The following is an 8,963-nucleotide window of genomic DNA, read 5'->3' as shown; positions in this document are numbered from 1 at the left end:
ATGCTCCTTCTCAGTCATATTAAACCCTAAAAAGCTCTAGTTCCACATATAAGGAGAAGCAAGGAGAATTAAGGGAAGCAGAGTTCAACAGCCCCTGGGGACAAAGCAACATTCTCGCCTCATAACTCAATCCTGCGAACAATGACTGAGGGGATAATGGATTCATCCTTCTTGTTAAAGGTAAGTTCCATGGTTCCCTGTCCCCTTGGCGACTCTCTTGTTTTACTGATTCACATCTTTTCAGTCCAAACTCTTTCAGTATTCAGGAGCCTGGGCTTAGACTCTGTTTATAAGAGCATAAGATGAAGGTTCATCAAGCCCAGTATCCTGTTTCCAACAGCGGCCAATCCAGGTTACAAGTAGCTGCCAAGATCGCAGAACAGCAAAACAGACTTTATGCTGCTTATCCTAGAAATAAGCAATGGATTTTCCCAAGACCATCTTAACAATGGCTTATGGACTTTTCTTTTACAAAATCAGCCAACATTTTTTTAAACCCTGCTAAGCTAACTGCTTTTACCACATTCTCTACCAGTGAATTAAAGTTTTTAATTAGACATTGAGTGAAGAAATATTTTCTCTAGTTTGTTTTAAATTTACTACTTAGTAGCTTGCATGCCCCCCCTCAGTCCTAGTATTTTTGGAAAGTGTAAACAAGCTATTCATTTCTACCCATTCCACTCTACTCTGTATTTTACAGACCTCTATCATATCTCCCCTCAGCCATCTGTTCTCCAAGCTGAAGAGCCCTAGCCACTTTAGTCTTTCCTCAAAGAAAAGTTATCCCATCCCCCTTCTCTGTACCTTTTCTAATTTTGCTATATCTCTTTTGAGATGCGGTGAGCAGAATTGAACACATGGTGCGATACAAAGGCAGTATAACATTCTCTTTTTTGCTTTCCATTCCTTTCCTAATAATTCCTAACATTCTATTTGCTTTCTTAGTTGCCGTTGCACACAGAGCAGAGGGTTTCAACGTATTTATTTATTCAGAACATTTATACCCCGCTTTATACCAAGGGGGGGGCGGTCCACCCCTGGTGCACGCTGCTGGGGGGGTGCCGCACGTCTGTTGGCCGAGTCCGCTCGTTCCCTCCCTGCTGCTCCCTCTGCGCGGTTACTTCCTGTTCCGGGGCAGAGGGAGCAGCAGGGAACAAGCGGACTCGGAGCCGACAGGCGCGTGGCACCCCACCCAGCAGGTAAAAATGTACCCGGGGGGGGGGGGGTGTTATTTCGCCGGGGGGGGTGTAATTTCGCCGGGGGGGGGCATCGGCGATCCACCCTGGGTGTCAGCCAGCCCTAGGAACGCCACTGTTTTATACCTCTTAAAGCAGCCTCAAAGCGGCTTACAGTGAACTGATGAAACAATTACAAAGACAGTAGACAGGGTAGAAGGAACAGAGGAAGAAGGGAAGGGAAAAAAAAAGTCTAAAATGGACTGTGGAAATCCGGAGGCTGAGATGTATCAGAGTGGCAGGAACAGCTCCCAACAACGATGTCACCTATACCCTTTTCCTGGGCGATGACTCCTAATGGGGAACCTTGCCTCACATATCTATAGTTTGGGTTCCTCTTTCCCACATGCATCACTTTGCAATTTGCTCACATTAAACCATCGTCTGCCGTTTGGATGCCCAGTTTCCCAGTCTCGTAAGGTCCTCTTGCAATTTTTCACAATCCTCTTGTGATTTAACAGCTTTGAATAACATTGTGTCATCAGCAAATGTAATTACCTCACTAGTTACTCCCATCTCTAGATTATTTACAAATATGTTAAAAAGCAGCGGTCCCAGATCAGACCCCTGGGGAACCCCACTAGCTACCCTTCTCCATTGAGAATACTGACCATTTAACCCTACTTTCTGTTTTCTTTCTTTTAACTAGTTTTTAATCCACATTACCCGTGACTTTCTAATTTCCTTTTCATGAGGTACTTTGTCACATGCCTTTTGAAAATCCAGATACACAATATCGACCGGCTCACCTTTATCCACATGTTTATTCACCCCTTCAAAGAAATATAGTAGATTTGGTGAGGCAAGATTTCCCTTAACCAAATCCACGTTGGCTTTGTCTCATTAATCCATTCTTATGTATATAGTAACATAGTAGATGACGACAGAGAAAGACCTGTACGGTCCATCCAGTCTGCCCAACAAGATAAAACTCATATGTGCTGCTTTATGTGTAAACCTTGATTTGTATCTGCCATTTTCAGGGCACAGACCGTAGAAGTCTGCCCAGCACTAGCCCCGCCTCCCACCACCGGCTCTGCCACCCAATCTCCGCTAAGCTTCTGTGGATCCATTGCTTCTGAACAAGATTCCTTTATGTTTATCCTTACGCAGTTTTTGAATTCTGTTACTATTATTATTTACTAGTATAAAAGGCCCGTTTCGGTAGGCAATGAAACGGGCGCTAGCAAGGTAATCCCTCCCCCTTAGCGTCCTTCCTGTCTCCCCTGCCCCCCCTGCAGCCACCCATCTGGTCTCAGGGCCCCCTCCCCATCAACCCTCCTCTACCCCTGCAGCCACGCATGTGCAGCGGCTCTCCTCTCTCTACTGCTCCCCCTGCAGCCACCCATGTCCAGCAACCCTCCTCTCCCTTGCCCCCCTGCAGCCACCCATGTCCAAAGACCCTCCTCTCCTTTCCCCTGGCACCCCCTGTAGCCACCCATGTCCAGCGCCCCACCTCTCTCCCCTGCCCCCCCTGCAGCCACCCATGTCCAGCGACCCTCCTCTCTCCCTGCAGCATCCCTTCTGTCTCCCCTGCCCTCCCCTGCAGCCACCCATCTGGTCTCAGGACCCCCTCCCCACCTCCCTCTTCCCTGCCCCCCCCTGCAGCCATCCATGTCCAGCAACCCTCCCCTCCCCCCTCGGCGCATCACCAAACCCCTACCCCCCAGTGCATCACCCAAGCCCCTACCCCCCCCCTCGGGCACATCAACCCCCTCGTCACCTGCAGCCGCCAATACTAACGCTGTCCGGCCGCTGCTGCGTCTCCTGTTGAGCAGCAGCGGCCGGTACAAAAAGAAAAGCCAAATAAAGATTTTAAACCTGAAACGCGGCTCCGTAGACAGCCATCTGGCATTGGCTGTCATCTCTGCAGCCGCTCCTCCTCTCCCCTCTGACGTCGCTGCGCTCCTCCGGGGTCTTCCTGCAGGGGCAGTGACGTGGAGGGGAGAGGAGGAGCGGCTGCAGTGATGACAGCCAATGGCAGATGACTGTCTACGGTGGCGCGTTTCAGGTTAAAAATCTTTTTTTGGCTTTTTTCTTTTTGTACCGGCCGCTGCTGCTCCACAGGAGAAGCAGCAGTGGCCGGACAGCGTTAGTATTGGCGGCTGCGGGTGGCGAGGGAGTTGATGTGCCCGAGAGGGGGGGGGGTAGGAGCTTTGGTGATGCGTCGAGGGGGGGCTTGGGTGTTGCACCTGGGGGGGGGGCACTGAGAGCTGATTGGTAGGCAGGGCAGGGGCTTGGGTGTTGCGCCAAGGGGGGGCACTAACAGCTGTTTCCCAGGCAGGGGGAGGAGTAGGGAAACACGCTCCGCATGTTTCCCTACTCCTCCCCTTCCCTTGGAATCAGCTGTCAGTGACATCACTGACGTCAGTGCATTCTAAACTGCCTAGCAGACCACCTCCGAGGGAGCCACGGTCCCAGGCACATTAGAACGTTGGAGGTGAGAATTATTATATAATTTCCTATAATTTCCTGGATCACACCTGGAACCCTTGTTATAAACTGAGGTTACACTGGCCACCCTCCAATTTTCCAGTACCACACTGGGGACTATATATATTGTAAATGGTCCCACTGCTCCAGTATGGGGGGAGGGAGCCGCCTCCCGCGAATAGCCAGATCTTCACAAACTGCCACCAGGTGATCACTTCAAAACATTCCTTTATTTTTCAGGTTAATGACAAAAATTTACTTCAGAGCCATGGGTTAGGGCTTCTCAGCCAGGGCTGTTCTGCCTGGCTTGGTACAGCAGGAGCAAGCTTTGCTACCCCGGGCTGGTGGCGGGGTACCCAAGCCTGATGGTATAAGCTAGGCAGCTGGGATAGCTGCACTTACGGTTGAGCTGTACGGTGGGGAGCTCTGTTTACGATTGGTCAGTCTTGCTAAGGAAGGCGGACTGGGTTGGATAATGAGCCAGAGGCTAGATTGGCTTGGGTATACCTAGGGTTAAGATGTTTTGTATATAAATAAAGCTGCAGCCGAGTTGTGCCATGTTAAGAAAATACCATGTGTCGTGTATTATTGTGTTATCATTGTAAATATCAGAAAACCTTTAGGCCCGAGGAGTCTCGGTTGCCTATGTTAAGAGCCATGGGTTAGGGCTTCTCAGCCAGGGCTGTTCTGCCTGGCTTGGTACAGCAGCCCACTGAACACAAAGTCTCTGCCCTCTTCCCAGAAGGGGAGGCAATAGTCCCTTTTGAAATCCCTCCTTTTGTCAAAGTCAGTAGCAAACAAACAGTACTTGCCCTCATGCAGAATCTCCCCTCTTCCCACCAGCCAGTCCTCCTTCCTAAACAAGCCTTTCAAATTCAACAAAGTTTCTCAAAATAATCAGGTTTCAGTTTGGGAAAACAGGTTTGTAATTCTCCCCAGCAAACTTTCCACCAGTCAGGGTTTCCCCAAAGCAAACAGGTCTCACCAAAGAAAACAGGCTTCCCTAATTAAGCAGGGTTTAAACTAAATTCCAAAAACAATGTAGATTTGCAAACCTTCAGGTGCTGCCCTCCTCAGGGCTCTCAAGCTCCCATTCCATTGAGGTTTCTTCCGCCTGCTCAGCCTGAATAACCCCCTCTTCCATACAATCCATCCAGTCCTCCTCCTGGTTCTCACTCCACCCCTCTCTATTACAGGTGGGTGGCATGATATACTGATTGCAGGTTCAGGGGAACTGGGCTCCTTCATTCTCCCTCCTCTTGCGGTTGGAGAAGGTATATGGCCAGCTTGCCTATCCCCAGGGCTCCCCCTGTTGGGACTGGAAATGCATTCCCTTCTTTCGTGATCACCCTCTACCTTCCCTCCTGCAATGACTTCTGGTAGATGTAGTTTAGGGTTTTGCTGCTTCATTCTATACATCTGGGATGTAGCCTTGTCACAATATATAGGCAGTATACCCCTCCCCCCACACACAGCAATTCTTATCAGTATTTACCACTTTAATACACAAGAAACAGGGCCTGGGATGTATTCCATGGGTTACCTATAGAGAATAAATTGGTGATTTTTTTTCTACTTCGTTGTATAAAAGATGCTTCTTACATAATATTAGGGTACTGAAAGACAAACAATTATTGACGGTTAGATTTACAGATGTTCTGTTAATGTCCTCCTTGGCTCTACTGCCTAGTTTCAGTTCAGCAGATGTTGAAACCACCTCCCCAGCCACTCCACTGCTGGAAGGTCACCGGGGCATTGCCCTCACGAAGGGAAGTTTGCTTCCACCTAAGGCAAGGTAGATGGGAATACACCAGAGAGATGATGGGGGAACTCTCACTGTTTTTCAGTAAGTCAGGTAGAATATTCAATGGTCTTTCCACCCATAACTAGTACAACAGAATCTCCAATCTCAGCAATAACGAAAGGTGAGCAATTGGAAGGAAGGTGCGAAACAGAAACGGAGAGCTGGAGGTAAAGAAAGACCGGAAAGTAGATGGAAACAGAGGATGTAGATGGCGGACATCTTCTTTGCTTTTAGTGTTTGCTGGTCAGGGTGTGTAAAATTCAGATTATCCAAATTTATAATATTTGATCAAACATTAGCCTGACTTTAAAAGGGGGGGTGGGGTGGGATTTCTGTCACTGGAGATTTTGGAAGCAAGATGAACAATCTATAATGATAAGCTCAGTTAATCCTTTGGGGCTTATTCCCAGCCCTATCTTTTTATGATCTTAGATGCAGGGCCGCCGAGAGACTGGGCCAGGCCCGGGACAAGGCTGCCCCTGGGCCCCCCCACCCAAGGTCGCTGGGCCCCCCGCCCTCTACCCGCCACCGGGCCCTCTGCACTGACCTTAAGCGCCTCACCTTCGAAAGCGCAGCGAAAGACCACTCCTTCCTTCCGTGTCCTGCCCTTGCGGAAGTTACGACAGGCCAGGGCGGGACACAGAAGGAAGGAGTGGTCTGTCGCTGCTTGCTGCGCTTTCGAAGGTGAAGCGCTTAAGTTCAATGCCAGGGAGCGACGGAGGGTGGGCTGGACTGTGGCGGCGGCGGCCCAGGGAATTTTGTCCCCCCCCGTCCCCCCCTCTCGGCGGCCCTGCTTAGATGACCTCCTGAAGTCCCCGGCAGCCCTATCCTAAAATTCTATGGATTGCAGGGCTGGACAGACTTTTTCCGTTGGAAGTTTATAGTTCAAAAATACCTGTGTTTTATTCACTGTTAGGTCACCCAGGTGCAGTGGAGAAAACCAGGGAAAGATCAGCCTGTCTCTTATCACATGGAGCCAGCTGGTGACCTTTCCATTACGAAGGAAAATGTTTACCCTCCGTGAGTTAGGGAGGTCTGTGGTGATGGTTTTGCGCCTTGAGTTGGGGTGAGGATATTAACAATTCCCAATATGAGCAAATACTATGCCGCCTCTATGACCTTGACTCAGGTGCGGGGAAGGGCAGCGGCTACAAACGGTGGGTCTCTGGTGAAGGTGCAGACCATCTGGCTGAGGAGCAGGGAAGGAAAAGCTGAGAGGAATAGGGAAGAGACAGGTAGGAGAGACAGAGATATATGGTAAGAAATAAAAGCAGACTTTAGGATACATATTATGGGGCTCATTTTCAAAGCACTTAGAATTACAAAGTTCCATAGGTTATTATGGAACTTTGTAAGTCTAAGTGCTTTGAAAATATGCCTGATAGTAACATAGTAGATGACGGCAGAAAAAGACCTGCATGGTCCATCCAGTCTGCCCACAAGATAAATTCATATGTGTATACCTTACCTTGATTTGTACTTGTCTTTTTCAGGGCACAGACCGTATAAATCTGCCCAGCAGGATTCCCCGCCTCCCAACCACCAGCCCCGCCTCCCACCACCACTCTGGCACAGACCATATAAGTCTGCCCAGCACTATCCCCGCCTCCCAACCACCAGCCCCGCCTCCCACCACCGGCTCTGGCACAGACCGTATAAGTCTACCCAGCACTATCCCCGCCTCCCAACCACCAGCCCCGCCTCCCACCACCGGCTCTGGCACAGACCGAATAAGTCTACCCAGCACTATCCCCGCCTCCCAACCACCGGCTCTGGCACAGACCGTATAAGTCTGCCCAGCACTATCCCTGCCTCCCAACCACCAGTCCCGCCTCCCATCACCGGCTCTGGCACAGACCGTATAAGTCTGCCCTCTACTATCCTCGCCTCCCAACCACCAACCCCCTCTTCCCCCCACCTGCTCCGATGTTTTTCTAGAATGGAATTTGCTTCATCAGTTTTGCAGCCCAAGATCGATATCCTGGAAATACCACTCAATCCATCATAAACTGACAACTGGGGAAAATAGCAGCTGATGGCTAAGAGTGTAGATGTGTTTTTCTATATGCCTGTGCATTTATCTGTCACACTGACTTCTGAAGATACCCTTTTACCCCCATCGGGTGCCACCCTCATCTCTCCGCAACCGGGGGGCTCTCGTCTCAATCCATCCACACCAGAAGTTTTCTGAGAACAGGCCCTTTTTCTGTTAATTTTCCAGTTTAAACTGGTAGGGGCGTTTATGAAATGCAATCTTTAAAAATTGAAAACGGGACCCCATAATGGGGGGGCTCATGTGCAGTAACTTTAATCTCACGTTGCTAGCCTTAGAAATACTGAAAGAAGTGCGGTTATAGTGGAGTATAAGTGACCTGAGCATTTCTGTAAAGCATGGGAATAGTATTCTTATAACGAGGTGCTCAGATCTGAGTTGCAGACCGTATAGCAATGTAAGGGCTATATTACTACTACTACTACTATTTAGCATTTCTATAGCGCTACAAGGCGTACGCAGCGCTGCACAAACATAGAAGAAAGACAGTCCCTGCTCAAAGAGCTTACAATCTAATAGACAAAAAATAAATAAAGTAAGCAAATCAAATCAATTAATGTGAACGGGAAGGAAGAGAGGAGGGTAGGTGGAGGCGAGTGGTTACAAGTGGTTACGAGTCAAAAGCAATGTTAGAGAGCTGGGCTTTCAGTCTAGATTTAAAGGTGGCCAAGGATGGGGCAAGACGTAGGGGCTCAGGAAGTTTATTCCAGGCGTAGGGTGCAGCGAGACAGGAGTTGGCAGTAGTGGAGAAGGGAACAGATAAGAAGGATTTATCCATGGAGCGGAGTGCACGGGAAGGGGTGTAGGGAAGGACGAGTGTGGAGAGATACTGGGGAGCAGCAGAGTGAGTACATTTATAGGTTAGTAGAAGAAGTTTGAACAGGATGCGAAAACGGATAGGGAGCCAGTGAAGCGACTTGAGGAGAGGGGTAGTATGAGTAAAGCGACCCTGGCGGAAGATGAGACGGGCAGCAGAGTTTTGAACCGATTGGAGAGGGGAGAGGTGACTAAGTGGGAGGCCAGCAAGAAGCACATTGCAGTAGTCTAAACGAAAGGTGACAAGGGTGTGGATGAGGGTTTTGGTAGAGTGCTCGGAAAGAAAGGGGCGGATTTTACGGATGTTGTAAAGAAAGAAACGACCTTTGAAAGGTGGAGGGATGTTTACGTCGGGCTCCTCTTTAATAGCTTATGTCTGATGTGCAGGAAAACTCAAGGCAAGTGCTTTATTAAATGTACCGGATTACCCCTCCCCTCCCCTGCACACTCCTGTTTCCACTTCTCTTCTGCATTCACCTTGAGGTAAGGTTGCCGTTCAGCAAGAAGAGAAATGCAGAGATATAGATCTGGAAAGTAGGGGGGGACTGAAAACTAGCCAGAGGGAAATACAAAAAAGGAAAGTGAAGAATCTGGTGGATGATTTAAGGAAGGAGGGTAGGAC

The sequence above is a fragment of the Microcaecilia unicolor genome, chromosome 14, assembly GCF_901765095.1.
Source record: "Microcaecilia unicolor chromosome 14, aMicUni1.1, whole genome shotgun sequence".
NCBI lineage: Eukaryota > Metazoa > Chordata > Amphibia > Gymnophiona > Siphonopidae > Microcaecilia > Microcaecilia unicolor.
Note: the sequence above shows the minus strand (reverse complement) of the source record.